Source organism: Ochotona princeps, chromosome 9 (assembly GCF_030435755.1).
Source record: "Ochotona princeps isolate mOchPri1 chromosome 9, mOchPri1.hap1, whole genome shotgun sequence".
Classification (NCBI taxonomy): domain Eukaryota; kingdom Metazoa; phylum Chordata; class Mammalia; order Lagomorpha; family Ochotonidae; genus Ochotona; species Ochotona princeps.
In genome coordinates, this window is record NC_080840.1 from 44,605,411 (window position 1) to 44,612,463 (window position 7,053).

Consider the following 7,053-nt stretch of genomic DNA (forward strand, 5'->3'; position numbering starts at 1 on the left):
TCAGTGTTTATGTCATAGGAAACTAAAAGCAGGGATGTGGGCTCTGAAGCAATAGGAAGAAAATGAATGAACGGCATCCTAAAGTAAGTAGAATTGTGTTCTCTTGTGCAGAAAAAAATCACCTTGTTTTCATGGAGTCCTAAGTGGAAGCCGAACTTTGTTATCACCTCTACTCTAACAGTATCATGTAAAGAGATGAACCAAGTTGACCAAAGGTGGGCTATGGAGGCTTTGTAATGCATTGGTATGGATAAAGTTAACTACATTTTCCAGATCTCCTTGTATATTTCTGGCAAAAGAAATTTGCATTTTGGGAGAGTAGAAGTCAAGCAAATGTCACATAGTTTTTTATCCCCCAGAAAGTCAGGAAGGGTGTTTGGAGAAAACTCACATTCTGTTTCCTTTTATTGGCCTGAAGCAGCAGCCAAGTCTTAAGTTGCTTTTCCACCCATGCAGTCTCTTGTAGATTCTTTGACACCTGATCCAGATGTCTGTTTAAGTCTGTGATTATGGGTATGGACTTGCAACAGAACTCCCACTGTGTCAGACTTGAAGGCAATGGAAAAAGAGTTCAGCCTTGCCATGGCATTCGGCGTCTTGTCATCCCTTGATTCTAGCTTGTGTGTTCCAGCCTGCACATACATGTCCTCTCTTACATTCAGCTTTTCTATCCTCTGAACTGCAAGCCTCAGCATCAGACACCAAGACCACGATCTTGTAAAGGCTGCTGCTCCACCTGTTCCCATAGCTGCATGATGTCAAACTCACAAAGTAACCCTACAGAATCTTAGAAGTTCTGCTGCTCTGAACCTGGACTCGCACTGCTTTTGTTCACCAGTGATTTCATCTGGGTGACTTCTCAGTATTGTTAAAAAACATATCACATTGTTTTGAGTTTTATTTGTTTACTTTCATTTGCTCCAAAGGCAAAGAAACAGAGAGAGGCAGACATGAAGGTAGATACAGATCTGCCATCAACTGGTTCACTCTCCAAACACCCATATTAGTCAAGACTAATTTTGGTTGCATGGATTAAAAAAAAAATCATAAGATTGAAAATAATTGATTAATTTTTAAAACCTATGTATCTATTGATCTTGTCTTTTTCAGGAAGGTTACCTTACATCAGAGAGAACATATGATATTTGTCCTTTGGAGATTGGCTTATTTCATTGAACATAATGTTCTCTAATTGGAATAATTTTGGTAAACATGTACCTGTTTAAAGCACATCTAGAGAAACTGTATAAGGGAGACTATCATACTGATAAGGGAACATACAGTGTAGTGTGCATCTCTGCTTAATAAAAGATGAATTCCCAATGAAACTGTTGAACATACTTTAACAATAAGATTCTGGACTCTCTACCACTGTCTATACCTACAAAGTCATGATACAGTTAAATAGCAGAATGACCCTCCAACTGAACTGCTGATCTCAGAACCCAAACCATGAAGAGACTATGTCAGCCAGTGGATTCTGAAGAGCCTTCATCGCACTTGGAATGGCAAGATTGGCAGCAATTAAGAACTATTGAACTATCAAAACTGCTTGAGCAGGACCCTCGGAGCATGCCCCACATCGGGGACCTGGAAGGGGTGGGAGGCTGGGTGGAGCTTCTCCGTTTGTTTCTCCCTTGAACCCAGATACAGGGGGAAAAATGATTTTAGTGTGGAAACAATGGTCTTACCCATTTTCCTGTAGTCCTTGATCCTTTGTACCCTAATCAACTATGTAAGATTATAGCATAAATAAATAAATAAATAATTTTTAAAAACTGAGGCAAATACTTGCCTGAATAGGATGCCCAGACAACAAGCATTAGGCATTACCGAGAATTCTCAGCAATTGGAGACAAGGGTAATTCTATTAATAATTTCTTGTCCTCTTAATTTTTAAACTGATTTATTTGTACTGATTATAACTGTACATTGTTGGAACTCTCAGTGCTTTCTTTATAATTTAGAACAAACAAATTTGGGTATCTTCTAGGATGATGTGCAAGCAATATGTAAACATCAAATTTGAGTTTCAGTGAGCAGGAAGGGAATTTAATCTCTCTAAAGAAAGCATAAGAGAGTGAACCCAACATGTAAGAACTGTCACCCCTCAGAATGCCAAGAAATTCAAACTCTCTCTTGAAACACAATAAAGTTGAAAATGAATTCTAAAAAACAAGCAAAATCAGAAAATCTCACAGAAACACACACACATACACACAAACCCTGTAGTTAAAATAAATGAACAAATATTCCAGCGGTAATCAGGAACAGCAGCAGGCATTTCATCTGTGGGAAAGCAGCCTTCTTTAAGCAGCTCCTGCGTGCTCCGAGTTGAATTGGCTACCTACAACTAGACGAGCTCTGAATATTCTGCAGTCAAGTGTGGGGACATATTTGGGGAGAAAAGTACAGTAAGTTTGACAACTGTGAGACAAGATGAGCCACTGGATGAATCTCCTTGGAATCAGAACTTGAATATATCAGCTTTGGCTAACTTTTATGGATGATATTTCATGTCATGATTAGGCTTATGGGAAAACAAAATTATCTTTTCCAGTTAAGAAAACAGGCACGTGGCAGATAAATCACAGCCACAGTCACACAGAGGTCAAGTTATCCCACCAGATTCCTGTCTCTGCATTCACCACTGCAACCCATTGCATTTTCAAAGAAGAAAACAGGGGCCTAACGCAGTACCGTAGTGGCTAAAGTCCTCGCCTTGAGCGCTGGACTCCGGCTTCTGCCTATCCAACCCTGTCTGTAGCAGCCACTTGGGGAGTGAACCATCGGATGGGCATCTCTCTCTTTCTTCTTGCTCTCTGTTGTTCTGGCTTTCAGCAATCTTAAAAAAAATAAATAAATAAAAAATAAAGTGTACCATAATAAAATAGAACGGGAAAAAAGCAGATGCAACACATCTCTTTCAGACATGATCAATTTATTCAGAATTCAAATTTCATTTGGCAAAGTTCAACCATGTTGGGACAATTATGTTATTGTAAGCAATCACATTTTCTACAGGTAATAGGGCAACGCGTAGTACTTGAAGGAACACCAAAACATAAGAACAATGTGTATGTGGTGATAATGAAATAAATACTTGCAAAGGAAACAAAGAAACCACCAGCTCCCACAGCTGAGGCATGAAACATACTACTATTAGTAGTCAACATTTGCTCAATTTAGCTCCACGCACTCTAAGCACCTAAGAAAACCACAGTCTATTTAGGACTCTGGAACAGGGAAAGGTCGACTTCTACAGCTTTCATTTGTGAAAGGAGACGGAGTTTTCAAAAGTAAAGTATTCTGATTTTATAATTTTTCTCATCTTTGTTAGCCGATTATAACAAATGAACTTTCAGGAGTAAGGATGTTACGTTTGAAGAGGCAGGGACACAAAAAGGAAATACAACTTCTTTTTGTGTGTGTGTAAACTAAACTCGACCCACTGCATATACTGAACACATGGAGACATATAACACTGTCCCAGAGGAAAAATGAGGCCCCACAGTGCCAGTGTTCATGGCAGAACAGTCTCTTCTGCTAAGACTTAAAAACTAACTTTGACTACTGCTAATGAAGGGAAGCACAGCTGAATACAGATTTAAGTTCATAGATGCTCCCTCCTAATACAACATAAATGATGAAAAAGGCCACAAGACAGAATATTGTTTTTTAGGTTAACCAATCTAACACACTACATGTTTTTTTCTATTTAAAAGAATACAGGGTGAGTACTTTGTTCCTCAAGAAAAATTTACTATGTGAATATATAATAGACACCTGAGAAAGAATTTTAACATAATAGACTACTAATCAAAAATCACCTCTTTAGCAATTTACACAAATTCTAATATTATAGGAAATCCTGACAAACACAATACAAAAAAGTTGTTTTAATCAGATGCATCATTCTCAATTTCTTAGTTTGGCTTTCACTATCTCAAAGGAACTTGAAAATCTCATATTCTCACAAAATAATTTCACCACTCAACTTTCAAAAGAAAAAAGAAATAATACAACCAAAAGTAAATTGGAATGCATATATCAGGTTCTGATGAATGCAAGGCTCTGATGAAACAAAAAAATACACTTTAGCAAGCCATCACATTATAAAACCAACACTTCCCTCCAAAGTCCAATTGGATTTCCTTGCACTCTCTGTAATTGCTGACCATACCCAGAATTCACTTTCTTAGGAACTGTTTGTTTCACAACACATAGAGTTTAACATTAATAAATTATTCACATACTATCATGAATAAATATTTTTTTAATCAAAAGAACTCTAAACGATTAGGAGAAAAGGTTCAATATATCACACTGAAATGATCTATTTAAAAGTAAAATTTCCAAGGATGGTTTTATCCACTGAAATTGAGAATCAGAAGATGAAATATCATTGCAGACCTATATACATCAATATGCCAGTTCTTATAAAAATGTACTTTAGTTGAAAATGCTAGATTATGCAAAAATAATTTCATATCAATTTCATCATTAATGAATTCCCAAACTCTAATATTAAAAACATTAAAAGAACTTAAATTTTAATGGCAAAAAGTTCCTATATTCCCCACCTATTAAAAAAGGGTTTTGTTTTTCTCTTATTAACATACAATGCCCTATTGTTAAGGCACAACTTTTTTAAAGATAAAGTATGAAACCACAAATTAGGCTTCCTTTATATAAGGATCACAAAACACATTGTTTGTGGACATATAAATAAATATATCTTAGACTCAGCCTCACTCCAAAACAAAAAATTCATTGTGTCTATCTAGAAGCAGTTAACACATTGCCAAGATAGTTGTGCTAGGATAACGCAAACAGCTCCTGTGTTCGCCCATCTGACTGTCTGAAGGTAATCCTCCAGGTGTTTTCCAGGACAGGAAATTGGATTTTCTTTTCTGTAGTGACACTCTAAACTTTGCTGTACTTGCAGTCAGGCTATCAGGGATACTTGACACCTGCAAAACCAAAGGAACATCTAGATTCTGAATTCAACTCTGTGACAAGTGCAAGCAGGTGCTTCTGGGCATCCTCCTGACCTCCCAGCCTTCTCAGTTCCTTCTGAGCTTCTGCCTGACGTCCAAGCAACTCTCCTGGTGGGCAACTGAGAATACACTCAAGGGAAGGACTCAACAGATTACATCAATCTGCACAACTGCTATTTCAAATATGTAAATCAAAATGCTTTTGTAGTTTCATTCTACATTATAGACAACTCACCAGAATATGACTGATTTAATATCACAAAACACTATAATTGGGGTAAGGGTACAATTGCATACCAAAGACAAGTATGATCACCTTGGTAGACCCTTGTAAACTTACGTGAGTGTCACAAGTATGAAAACCAAAGAAAAAACAAGTTTTCTCAAGCAGGCTTACCTATTCAAACCCTACTTTTCACATTTATATTCATAAAGATGGGTTAAAAGAAAAGCTTTGTAAAGACAGAAGCATTGGATTAACCTTGAAATGCAAAGGGTTGTGACTTTGAAGGATGTTTTCCTTTTTTTTTCTGAGGTGTATTTCAGAGGTTACTCAACTAGCCAGCCATCTGCCAGGATGAATTTCCTACAGGAACTTCAGCAAAATGCCATTTTTTTCTTTTCTTTTCCAACTTTGGCAATCACAAGACAAATAGTTAAATGAAAAGAATTTGGGGGTGAGCATACTGGCTGAGAAAACAGAAAAGAAAGATTAAGAGCAAGGGAGATGGGAACAGGGTAGGGGAGATGAGAAACAAAGGGGCACTCTAAGGAGAGGTTACAGATGGTACCGCTACCACCACATGTGATGCACAAACCTCAGTTTTAAAGGAAAACTCATCTTCCAAATGAGAGCAAAGATGAATGAAAGCAAAAGGGAAGACTAGAAACCCAAGAGGTGGAGTCACTGGCAACAGTTCCCCTCTGCTATGTTTTAGGAACAGTTCTTCCTAATTCTGGCAGGTATCACACGCCTCACTCACGAAGCTGTTTTACTGGTATATTCTGCAGAGAAATGTCTCATTTAAATAACCATAAATGCTGTTCCTTGTATTTGAATTAGTTCTGTAATCTTTACCAGCTTTCACATATAAATAAAACTTTAAAAATGAGCTTTCTCTAAAAGCACTTCAAAATCATTAGTAAGCAGATCATCCCAAGAAACTATAAAAATCAGCTACTTAACTCTTAGCCAATAAGTTATTTTTTGAATACATCACACACTCTTCAAATCTTTAGTTATACAGATTAGTGAAAAAGTACTTGCTTCTGCAGCACATACATTGAACAGATTAACGAAAAAAAAAAAAACCATACTTGCTAATATGAACCAGTTCTGCCTCCATTAAATCATAAAATTTCATTATGATATTGCAAAAAAACCTTCCAATTAAATTTTGTTTCTTACTTGTCAGTGTCATTTCTGCTAACTTTGACATATCACAATTAAAACAAATGCTAACACCACAGAACTCAGGCAAGCATTTGCTTTTGCCATCTCTCCTAGGGTAAGCATTTCCTCATTTTGCTGCAAAGTACGGAGATGAGGTCCCTGATATTCTTTCTAAGCAATCTTTAGTCCATTTAAATATCAAGTGCACTAACTACCAAAATTAATTTCTAACACACAAGGCCAGTGAAGGAGGCCTGTGCCTGTATATGTAGATCTGTGACACTCTGCTAAAGACAGAGCAAGTCTTGGTATCATGTTAGTGGTAGTTCACTAATGGGTACTGAAGGGCACTGGACAGTATAACATGCAAACCTATAGCATGCACATTCTATCAAAGCAGAATGTACACTTTGGTCAATTTTATTTCCAAAATACAAAAACAAACCAAAAGTTGCTTTAGAGCTAAAAAAAAAAAAAAAAAGGGAGCCATAGTACATGCCCCTCCTTATTAGTGTATTAAGGAATACAAGGCCATTAAAGTCACAGAAAATGATGACATTGATTGCTTACATGAAGCTTTCAGATATCATATTGAGGGAAATCACACATCCTAATCAAAGATAACTTGTAAAGCAAGGTTCTCATTTTGGCAACATAAGG